Source organism: Curcuma longa, chromosome 4, assembly GCF_044706935.1.
Source record: "Curcuma longa cultivar G26 ecotype Majalengka, Jawa Barat chromosome 4, ITB_CL_G26_1.1, whole genome shotgun sequence".
NCBI classification, from domain to species: Eukaryota; Viridiplantae; Streptophyta; class Magnoliopsida; order Zingiberales; family Zingiberaceae; genus Curcuma; species Curcuma longa.
This window is the reverse complement of record NC_133864.1, coordinates 21,722,959-21,735,125: the sequence shown is the minus strand read 5'-3', so window position 1 is coordinate 21,735,125 and position 12,167 is coordinate 21,722,959.

Here is a 12,167-nt window from a genome sequence, read left to right as displayed (position 1 = left end):
TTGAGTCAATGCGACTAACTGGGATTATCATTTTTTTAATATAATTTTGGATACTTGTCCCCAGGGCAATATTGTCGTGGTAGGATATCCAGGTTGTTACCCAGGCACCTGTGGTTCGATCTCCAGCTACGGCGTATTTGTAGGAATTTTCTTCCAAATGGGGAGTACAATTAAAGGATGCTGGGCGTCTGGGCTGGCCGCTGCGTGCACTTTTCGATTTACCCTGGTGGTCGATGGGAAACTTTCGTGGGGCCTAATTCCCCATTTGGTTACTGTCTGTCTTGACTGTAGTTGCACCATTGCCCCGGGGTCCCTAAATTCACTAGTGCAACCCATTTGTGTGTATTGAGTAGGACCATGCACTGAGGTTGTTCAATTTACTCTGACTCACAAATTGAACAAGACCTCTGTTATTAGGAATTATGCACTCTTAATCCCGATGTAATAAATGGGCACCTATAGGTAGTAATTATTGCTTTGATTTACCAAAGGGTGAGATCTTTGCGTCAGATCAATTATTCCCGGTAAGTTGGGTGATGTTGCTATCTATACGGTGTGCCATTAATTACAGAAGGAATCCGTGTCCCAGTAGGGTTGATGATGTCCCCTTGGATAGCTCATAAGGATTGTCAAGTCAAAATCTTGCAAGTGGACTTGGTCCGGCTGACAATGAAGGTTGAGTGGTACTATCCAAGGTCCTAGATGTCGATTATTGAGTTGTCAGTGAACTCAGATAATTAACGGACATACGATATCTTAAACACGGGGAGCAATGCATAATATAATAAGAAGGAACCCAAAATGTAAATTGGGGATTAGATTGGTAGTGCAATAATGATCCTCTAGTGGAATGGATCGTTATTGATGGATGTAGGTGTGTATTCTGGGTTGAATACGGGATCCGAAACCCATCAGAAGGCCAGATCTAATACCTCCTCGAGGTCCCCACTGTAGCCTAAAGACATCTTCAAAAGGATGCAATCAAACGGATGAGATTAGTTCTCAGCCGTCGGATGAGATTTAATCTCGACCGTTGGATGAGATTGGTTCTCGACCGTAGGATGAGTTAATGGATGAGATCTAGATTAGAACCGTTGGATGAGATTAAGTCGTCTCCGATGGACAAGATCTATCCGGTTCGGTTTTAATTCTCTTCGGAAGGAAGAACCGGTTCACGAGGTGAACCAGAGTTGGTTCAATGAACCACACGCCCAAAGGAATGGATCAGGTCCGTTGGATCGAATCAATTAAGTTATATTAAAGAAGATTATATTAGAACCGTTAGATGAGATTAAGTTGCATCCGACGGATGAGATCTCTTCGGTTCGGTTTTATTTTTTATTTTAATATAAAATTGGTTCGCGGATTAAACCAATATTTCTATAAGTGGGCCGGCCACTTAAGATAGAAATAAGTTTGGTTTGGTTTTTTATTTTAAAAGGAAAAACCAAATCTAAAGATCCGACGGTTGCAATTTATTTAATTGGCTGAGATTTGAAATAATTTTGGAGTTTGGAATTAATTATAAAAATAATTCCGAATTTAAATTATTTTATTATTATTATATCTGGCCAAAATTAAATAAGATTGGATAAAATTGATTTTGGTTTTTTATTTTAAAAGGAAAAACCAAATCTAAAGATCCGACGGTTGCAATTTATTTAATTGGCTGAGATTTGAAATAATTTTGGAGTTTGGAATTAATTATAAAAATAATTCCGAATTTAAATTATTTTATTATTATTATATCTGGCCAAAATTAAATAATCTTAATTAAATTTTATTAATTTTTAATAAAATCTCTGAATTAAATTTTGTTATTTTTTTAACAAAATTTCTTAACAAAATTTCTATAAAAAAATCATAACAAAATTTTATTTAGGATTTAGAAGAAATAGAATTCTTAACAAAATTTCATAACGGAAATTCTTAACAGAAATCCTTAATAGAATTTTTCACAGGAAAAATTTTTAACAAAATTTCAGAAATTCTTAACAGAATTTTCTAACCGAAATTCTTACAAAATTCTCTCGGGTGGATACGAGAGGCTTTATCTAGAGGCTACAACAGGGACCTAGAGGAGAAATTAGTTTTGGCCTCCTGATGGGCTTGGGCTTCCTGTGTTCTCCCTGAACACCCAACTCAAGTCCATCAATACTAACCCATTCCACTAAAGAGTTATTATTAAACTACCGCACCAATCCCATATTACAATATGAGCTCTTTCTTATCATGAATGCATTAATCTCCCTGTGTTTAAGATATCGTATGTTCGTCAATTAATTGAATTACTAACAACTCAATTAATTAACTTCTGAATCCAAGAGTAATACCACTCAACTTTATTATCATGTGGAACTAAGTCTACCGGTAGGGTTTACATGATAATCCTTATGAGCTCCTCAAGGGGGGCATCATCAGCCTAAATATTAGGACACAATTTCTTTCTATAATCAACAACACACCATATACATAATACTATCTTCCAACTCATCGGACCTATTGATTTAACGAATAAATCTCACCCTTTGATGAATTAAAGAAATACATATTAAGTATATGTGCTTGTTATTATATAGGGATTAAGAGCATGCACATCCATAATAACAGAGGTCTAGTTCAATTATATAGTCAGTATAAATCGAACGACCTCAAACAGTCCTGCTCAATACACACAAAGTGTACTAGTGTAATTTAATAGTCAAGGTAAACTAATACCAATTACACTACAACCATTTCAATAGTTTGTCCCAGTCCATCTTGGTTGTGAGCTACTATTTATAATTTATAAGGAATCGATAACATGATCTTCTGTGTGACACCACACACCATGTTGTCTATAATATAAATTAAGTGAACAACTGTATTAACGCAAACATTTGACCAAAGCGATTCTCATTTCAATATTTTTGCAAAATAAATGTTTATACAAAAAGATAGGCTTATAGTATACATCCTAATAGAAATCACCAAGCACTAGCCAAAATATCTATGTTGATTGCCTTTAAAGCTTCACACATTGGTCTTCTCTTAGCAATACTGATTTGGTCATAAACAAATGTGACCATATAAATCTATTGAGCGGTTTTGCAAACCATGGTAGCGTGCACAAATTGCTCATGCCATCTATTCACTGCTAGTTGAACCTTCTTGTGGATCCCATATTAATAATATCCTACTCCTTACCAACCCACAAGTATTGTGTTCGACACATAAGTGTTGAAACTTCTTCTTTGTCTTGAGACAATTGCATGCTTGGTCAATGAGTTTAGCTTCTATGAGTCCAATAACTTCCATACTTTGTTTCCAAAAAAGATACATTATCCTTTGCAATATAAAGCCTTTATTAAAATCACTTATATTCTAAGCACCTATCATCATATTGTCTAAATGATTTCTTCCCTATATTATAGTCTTCCCTTTTGACAGTTTTGGTTTCCTTGCTACAGTGCTATTAGATGTGCCAGATTTTGTATCAACTCTCTCTCTATTGGCATCTTTTGACCCCTGGTCCAGACGTATCTCATTGCCTTTTTTGATGAAAAGGTATTTATATAACATCAAAAGAATGCATGACTATACAATTACTGAGGATCCCTGCTCATGTTATGCCTAACAAAGTGTTAGATCTGAGAAAACATCCGAGGTATGATGTACACGTGCTCACATGTATACTATCAATCTCTATATATATTAACCATCAAATGTGCTATGGTCGAATGCCCATCTTTCAAATGAATCACAGGGGATCAAACATCCACTAGACTCTGTCATCAATGTCAAACAATCATCTCCTGTAGGCGCCTCCATGTCGTATGTACCCCAACATCCTCTCTGGCTATCCTCGCTAACCTCCATCCCTCTAGGAGTCCGACTCCTCTGGTCTCCAGTGCATGACAAGCTGAAGGCTGAAGGATATGTGAATGTGCTCGTGTCTCGTCCTCCCATGATCGAGTTGTGGGCCAGAACTACATGGGTCATCATCACCATCCCTTACTCACTTTTAGCAAGTGGCTAACTATCAATGGATTTACAATATCTTTACTGCGAGTCATTTGTTGGAAACTAGATAGATCATTCTGGTGGATCTATTCACTCTCATAGACTTTTGGGCAAAGCCCCAATCATAAACAGATTTGGAATATTTTTAGTGAGAGCCATTTGCTACGGACTAGATAGATCAATTAAGGTAGATGGATCTATTCTGTTAAGATCGTCCCGGTGCAATACACGTGTTTATATATTTCACAAACGTGCATAGTGAAAATAAATAAATAATTAACAGTAATTATTATAATACATGCATGCATAGATGGGAAATAACAGAGTACAAACCATGATAGAAAATTAAAATTTTACAGAATAGTAAATATTCTATGCATACCTTATTTATGACATTGAGCGAAGTTAGCATTAATCGAGTGGTCCTTGTTGAAGTCTCACCTCTACTGGTGATCCATGCCAAGCTCTCGTCTGGATGGCTTCCAAAGTCACAAGTTACGTCATCGTCTTTGGTACTAAGCGATGATCGATAACGATCGATTCAAGAGAAAAATTTTATTCTGGAAAACACACAATAACATTTGTCGTGATCGTTTTAGGGTTTTCTAATTATCACTAAGAATTGTATTCTCAGTGTAATTTTCGGTGGTCAACGTTTGATTGTCGATTTAGGGCAACTAGCCGAAACCTTTCTAACGTTGATGAAACAATATCTGAAACTTCACAAGTTTTCGTAGAGATGGTTGTTGGTCGTCAGACGACCAGGACTGATTGGCAACGTTCGGATAACCTGTCCAATGACTAGAAATAATTTCTGGTGACTGCATAGAGTTCCGACGATAAAACCTAATACAATCTGACTGCATTCTCCCTCTTCTCTCTCATGGCCAAAACAGGGTCTCCTGTCGGCGTCCAACACCGGCTAATGCTTTCTCTCCCAACTGGCAGCAATGAGAACTCACAATAGGGCCTCCTGTCGGTGTCCAACGCCGAGCTTGGGTGAACAAGCACACCAGAGACCTTCTCCTTCACGCTCTCCCTTGTGCCCGGCAAAGAGAAATGGGGGAAAAAAGGGAATGTGATCCTTAGTAGGGAAAATCGCAATTGAGTAGGGACACGCAATCGCCAACGCTTAGAGGTGCAACTGGACGGAGGTGGGATCGATGCTGACGAGGAGGCTTGATCGCGGTCGGACGGGAGGCTGGATCGTGGCCTGACGGAGGCAGGATCACGGCTGGCAGGGAGGCTTGATCGCGAGCGGACGGGAAGCTGGATCATGGCCTAACAGAGGTGAGATCGTGGCCGGTGGGGAGGCTCGATCGCGACCTCCAGACGACAACCGCAAGGAAGAAATCGGAGAAGGGTTAACTCGCTCGAGCTAGGGTTTCACCTTTCTTAAAGCATGGAGGTCCCGTGGTTTCTGATGGCACTCGCGCGATTTCAGGGAAGAAATCACACAATTTGGGGAGAGAAGAGAAACTGGTTGTGAGATGTGGCCGAGCAGGGAGAAGAACCAGGCTCGCACGAGCTGAACCGGGCTAAACTGGATTACCCTAATCACTGTAGCAAATCAGACTAGATTCAATTTTGGTTCAAAACTAAATCGTTTGGTTCATTAACTAAACGACCTCCGATTTGATCCAAACCAATTTTGTTCATTTCATCTTCACAAGATGAAGCTTCTCTTCTCTTTCATTTTACCAAAATATCTTCCATTTCATAAGACTGATTCCATCATTTTGTCCTTTGTCCGATCCAACCAGACTTTATTTCTCTCATTTTGAGAATTCAAATTCTCAAACTCATTTTAAGTCCTTCGGAGAACTTGTAGTGCGTGTGACCCAATAGACTCCCGGTTATGTTGGTCACCATAATTAACCATTAATTATGAAACGATCATGAGTGACACCTAGTAGTACATCATGATCCTCAATTGATCAGAAAATCAATGATTGATTTCAGAACATTTCTAAACCCTTCAGCAGCTCAATGAAACATGTCTCATTTCTTTCACCGTCTTATATCCACTTGGTTCAGGACATGGTCTATGTGTGTCAGTCCCCACTAGGCTGACTACGTCACACCTATCCCAAGCAAGCTTTCTTGTCCTGTACATTCAAGTTACTTGTACATGTGTCCAAGAGTGTTGTACTCTTGACATGTAATGCTTTGGCTAAAGACTTTTAGTAACAATCCTCACAAGCGATCGTAGGGTATACGTCTCCTTTTTAAGGAGTAGTAAATCCTATGTGGGCTATTCAAACATCTTTGGACATTTCAACTTATACCCAATCATCCTAGGTCCACACTTCCTTAGAGATGTTTGCTTAAGATGTCAAAGTATAATCCTCCATGACCAAGGTGACTTGAATACCGCAAGTCAAAGGAAACTCGCACTTAAGTTGCACTGAGATCTTCATTGACATATGTATAGAACCATATGAAGTCTCAAGGCAGGTCACTCCAATGAACTAGTTACCTTTAACCAACATCCACGTTTTACTCTCAACATCCAATGTCTCCTGCCAGCGCGATCGACTGCTTGGCTAACCAAGGAGTTTAAACGTGTTAGTCTCGACAGAATCGATGACGTCCGTGTTTATCAATTCCTCGACTAGGGATAATTTTAATACATTCATAATTGCACATGTAAAGATACTCACTAGTTGTGATCCAATCATAAATTCTCTTATGCTATGAATCCTATTGTGGACATTCAGTAAATGAGTTTAAGATTCAATCAAACACATAGAAAATGTGCACTCAAATAGTGAATTGTTATTTATCCAATAAATAGTATAATCGTAAGACGATTGCCTTAAGACACCTTTCAAATCTAACAAGCTCCCACTTGGCCTAAGGTCAATCGCTAAGGTATCCAATACCACGCACCTCTATGTGTTCCTTAAAATTACCTTGAGGTAAATGTTAAAGGATTTGAAAGGTTCCTTTTAGTGAGATTCTTCTCGATTTGTATTTCTCTTCTACTAATGATTTTATAATCAACTGATATCGTCAAAGCATGTGTTTGGATCGATGGTGAGACTTAGGTTCCATCACTTACACGATTGCTCCACTGTTGTCACAGTAAACAGTAATGCTTTAACAATGGTTGGAAGCATTCTAAGTTCAGTGATGAACTTCCTGATCCAAACTGCTTCGTTTGCTGCTTTATAAGCTACAATGGTATCTTATTTGAAACACTTCCAACTTATTGCGCTATAATTTAAAATGAATATACCCACGTGTAACCATATCACCTTCCACCTTCTCCATGTACTAAAAATAAATCCTTATTTCCTCACAAGTACTTTAAGAATTATCTTAATAGCCGCCCAATAATCCATTTCTGGATCTGATCGGTATCCACTCATGACACTCAGAGCACATGATATATCAGGCCTTGTACACATCATAGCATACATGATAGATCCTATTGCCGAAGCATCCTCTCGTCTTTTGTCCATGGACACGTACACTTCAAAAGGTGTAACCTTTCTTAGATTCAAGCATGCTAAACCACTTTTAGCACCTTGTCTATTTATGTAAATTGCGAAAGACCAAGAAACCTCTGCGATCTATCTCTACAGATCTTAATCTCGAAAATATGGGTTGCTCTTTCATGTCTTTTATGGAGAACTATTGGCCAACCATAGTTTGACTGACTGTAGAACAGACATATCATTTTTCATCAATAATATGTTATCAACATATAATTATAGGAATATGATTGCACTCCCACTAACCTCTTTGTACATAAAGGATTCGTCAGATTTTGTGAGAAATCAAACTATTTGATTTCCTCATCAAAATGGATATTCCACCAAGTTTCAAACTTGGCTTTAATGAAATCCATTTTCGACTTCATAGTTGTTAACCATTTATCCCTTTCTGAAATTTTTAGAACTTCTTCAAAATCAGTAGTTTACTCATCCTCGATGAGTAACACGTCATTTGATTCACTTACGAGAAATCTATATTTTTTTCGAATATCACGTGTCCTATTGGATCTACAAAGAGGCTGTGTCTCTAAAGGTTCAGCCGATGGCTCATCACTATGAGTAATCGATTGTGATTTTTGACTAGGTGTCTCATTAATGTCTATTTAAGTCTCTTGAACTTCACGAAGTTCTAACTTTGCTCCCATTATTTTCTACAAGAAAAGCTCTTCCAGGAATACAATATGACATGAAACAAACATTTTTGTTCCACAGGAATAAAATTGGTAACCCCTTATTTCCTTACGATATCCAATAAATAGACATTTATTAGATTCATCTTCTAGCTTATCTGATATAGTCCTCTTCACATAAGTAGGACAACTTCATATCTTCAAGTAAGATAAGTAAGGTTTTACTATTCCATATCTCGTATGGAGTAGCAGAGACCACCTTCGAGACTCTGTTTAACAAGTAAACAGTTGTCTCAAGTGTGTTGCCCAAAATGTTCTGGGAAGATTGCATGATTTATCATTAACCTTACTATGTGCAACAAGGTTTGATTTTGCCTCTCAATACCCTGTTATGCATGAGTGTATACGGCGGAGTCTACTGAGATAATATCCCATTGTCTCTTAGATAATCCTGAAACTCTTGACTTAAGTATTCACCATCTCGATCGGATCAAAGTGTTATAATACTCTTATTATGTTGTTTCTCTACTTCAATTCTGCATTCTTTGAACCATTCAAATACGTCAGATTTGTATTTCATTAAATACATATACCCCAATCATGAACAATTATTGATTAAGGGTAATGAAGTAGTTATAATCTCCTCGTATTTGAGTTGACATTGAACCAGACACATCGGTATGTATAAGGCCAAGCAACTCTCCCACTAGTTCATCCTTTTCGGTAAAAGGTAACTTAATCATCTTGCTTTTAAAGCATGATTCGTATGTATCAAATGAATGTAATTCAAAAGATTCCAAACTGCCAACATTTTGGAGTTTGATCATGTATTTCTTGCTTATATGGTCAAGATGATAATTCCACATGTAGGAGGTTAATTGATTATCTTTTCGAGCACACTTGTTGTTTGTTTCGATATTGAATGTCTCGTTGGAAATATCTAATATGTAGATACTTAATGCTCCAGTCCTATAAAAAACTTTATTCAAAATTAGGTAACAACAATTGTTACTAAAATCAAATGAAACCCTTTTCTATTTAAGCAAGAAATAGAAAGGATATTCATTATTAAAATGAAAATATAGTAATAATATTCCAACTCTAAAGACAAGTCTTTTATTATTCCTTAGGCCCTATACATTATCATATATATAAGAGCCGCACTTAGTATCCAAAGCTGAGTGGACGAGAAAATAGTACGACATTCAATTATGAAATTATCTCAAGCGGAAGAGGCATCACATGTCTACTTTCCTTTTACGAACTCAAGATAAAGTTTGCAATTTCAAATTTTGAGAACAATTCTCAAATTCCTATACGTCCAATCCTAAAGTTTAGGGTCAGCCAAATTATTGGTATCCTAAATTATGCGCAATAAAAGATAACATGCATAATCAATTTCTTATGATTGATTTCAACTAAATTATACCATGGATGCATCTTCATCCCTCTGACAGGGTCAAACCAGCGACACATAAATAAAAGAACTTGTATTTCTAGAGCAGGGTATTCTACCTCTATAATTTCATCCAATAATCCATAAAAAATATTACTTGCAGCTCCATTATTGGATGATTGAACACAAACCCCGCTATTCATTGTAGTCTTCCTCATTCCATATTCCTGAGTATGAAAATTATATCCGTTTATGAAATATGTTGGCCAAGTCCATACCATTGCTTTTAGATCCTATGAAAGATGGTATAACAATTCTTGCTCAATGTGAACTTGATTAGCCTGAATTTAAAATCAAATTCCAAAATAAATTTGAAGTCAAAATATGTGTAAATTAAATTTAAATTTTCTACTCACATATGTTTTGAACGATAGTGCAAATTCTTCATCGCAGAAGCTATTAAACTCTTGTGTTGACATTTTAGAATTTAATTTCTAAAAAATACTATAAAAATATAATTATAACATAAATTATTTACAATTGAAGAAAAAAATAAAAAAATATATACTTACTCGAAATATGATATTATTTCTGGATAATTTAGTAAATATATGTGTGAGCTGCTCGCCATTCTTGAGTAGTTGAGTATCTCTTTTTATATGGTCCACTTGGTTGACCAAGATAATTAAAAATGAAAATGATGTCAAATTGGGATCAATAGAACCCTTATCATTTCTTCCTGCTCTTCATCTTTTGCTTCAGATGTGAGACTCAAAATAATATGATGCAAAAGTTGTTAATTCCTTCACAATGAATGCATTAATAATAGAAGCTTCAATATGAGCCTTATTTTTCACTTTTTTCTTCAGATGATGTAGAAATCTGATTGTAATAAAATAAAGTCTACTAGATATTAATATATATGAAATAATGAAGTATATAAGTAATATGATTTTACCTTTCAAATGGATACATTCATCGAAAATGGACAAAACCTCCAACTTTAGTTTCATAAGGCAAGTGAACCAAAAGATGTTCCATCGAATCAAAAAATGAAGGTGGAAATATCCTTTCTAAATTACACAAAATTATTGAAATTTCTTTTTCTAATGTCTTGAAGAAAAATGCTTAACTCTGTAATAGCATCCCATATAAAATTTAGTAATAGTTCCTTAAAAGTGATAGGAATGAGTCTTTCCATGAATATATGACAATCATGACTTTTTTCCAACGATATCCATCATTGTATTAATCAGATTATCAAAAATATTCTTCTCAATATACATTACATCAAGATTATGATGAATCAAATGGCTGTACCAATATAGTAAATCTCAAAATATACTTCGTTTAGTCCATTTATGTGTACTTTCATATTCATAAGGCGTACCATGTATATCTTTAATAATAGATGAAAAGTTATGCACTCTATACCAGATTTATTGACCTATTAATTTCAATGGCGAGAGTGTTCTTTCAATTCTATTCTTTATGAATTCTTCTTTATTCCTTCTAAAATTATGATTTGGTGGTAAAAATTATCTATGATAATCGAAATAACTCAGCTTCTTCCCATGTTTCAATCTGATTGATTTTGATCTCTTCATACATATTAAACATCCTAAAATTCCAGCAGTACTCCATCCTGATAATATACCATGAGTCAGAAAGTCATTTATGGTCCAAAGAAGTGCAGCCTTCATTATAAACATTTAATTAGTATGCACATCATAGGTAAGAAAACTTTCATCCTATAGTTGTTTCAGCTCTATAATCAATGGTTGCATATAAACATCTATTAATTTCTTTGAATTTTATGGACCAGGCACAATTAATGTTAAAAATATATACGGTATTTCATACACATTCCAGGTGGAAGATTATACGGAGTTACAATAATTGGCCAACAAGAATAATTTCTTCCTTATTTACCAAATAGAGTAAATCCATCGGCACAAAGACCTAACTGAATGTTTCAGATTTTCTTCACAAATTCAGGATATGTTCTATCAAATTTTTTCCACTGCTGTCCATCTAATGGATGACACATTAGTCTCTCTTCTATTTTATGAGTTGTATGCCAAGTAATGTATTAAGTAGTGACTTTTAATGCATAAAGTCTTTGTAGCCTAGGAGTTAAAGGCAAATAAAATAACTAAGTATATGTTTTACGTCGTTGTTGACTCCTTCTAGTAGTCTTGTATCTAGCTTAATTATAGAATTTACAAACTTCTACATTTTCATCATCACCCAATATAACATACAACCAACTCTACAAACATCAATTCTTTCCACTAGAAGACCTATGTCTTTGATGAGTTTTTTCATATTGTAATAATCATTGGGCATTATGTGATCATGCGGCAATGCCTCTCTAATAACTTGAATAAAATTATTAAAATAATCTTCAGACACATTATGTTCTACTTTAACATTCAACAGTCTTGCTGTAAGAGATAGTTTAGTGTGATTGTCACAACCAACCCACAATGGTTCATCTACAACACTCAATAATTCTTGAAATTTGAGATATGATTCATTATTCAAACTTTCACCAACTCTTGGTACTTCTGTCTCCTGCAACGGTGATGCATAAGGAGTAAATATTTGTTCAACTATTGGAGGAAAACTAGAACT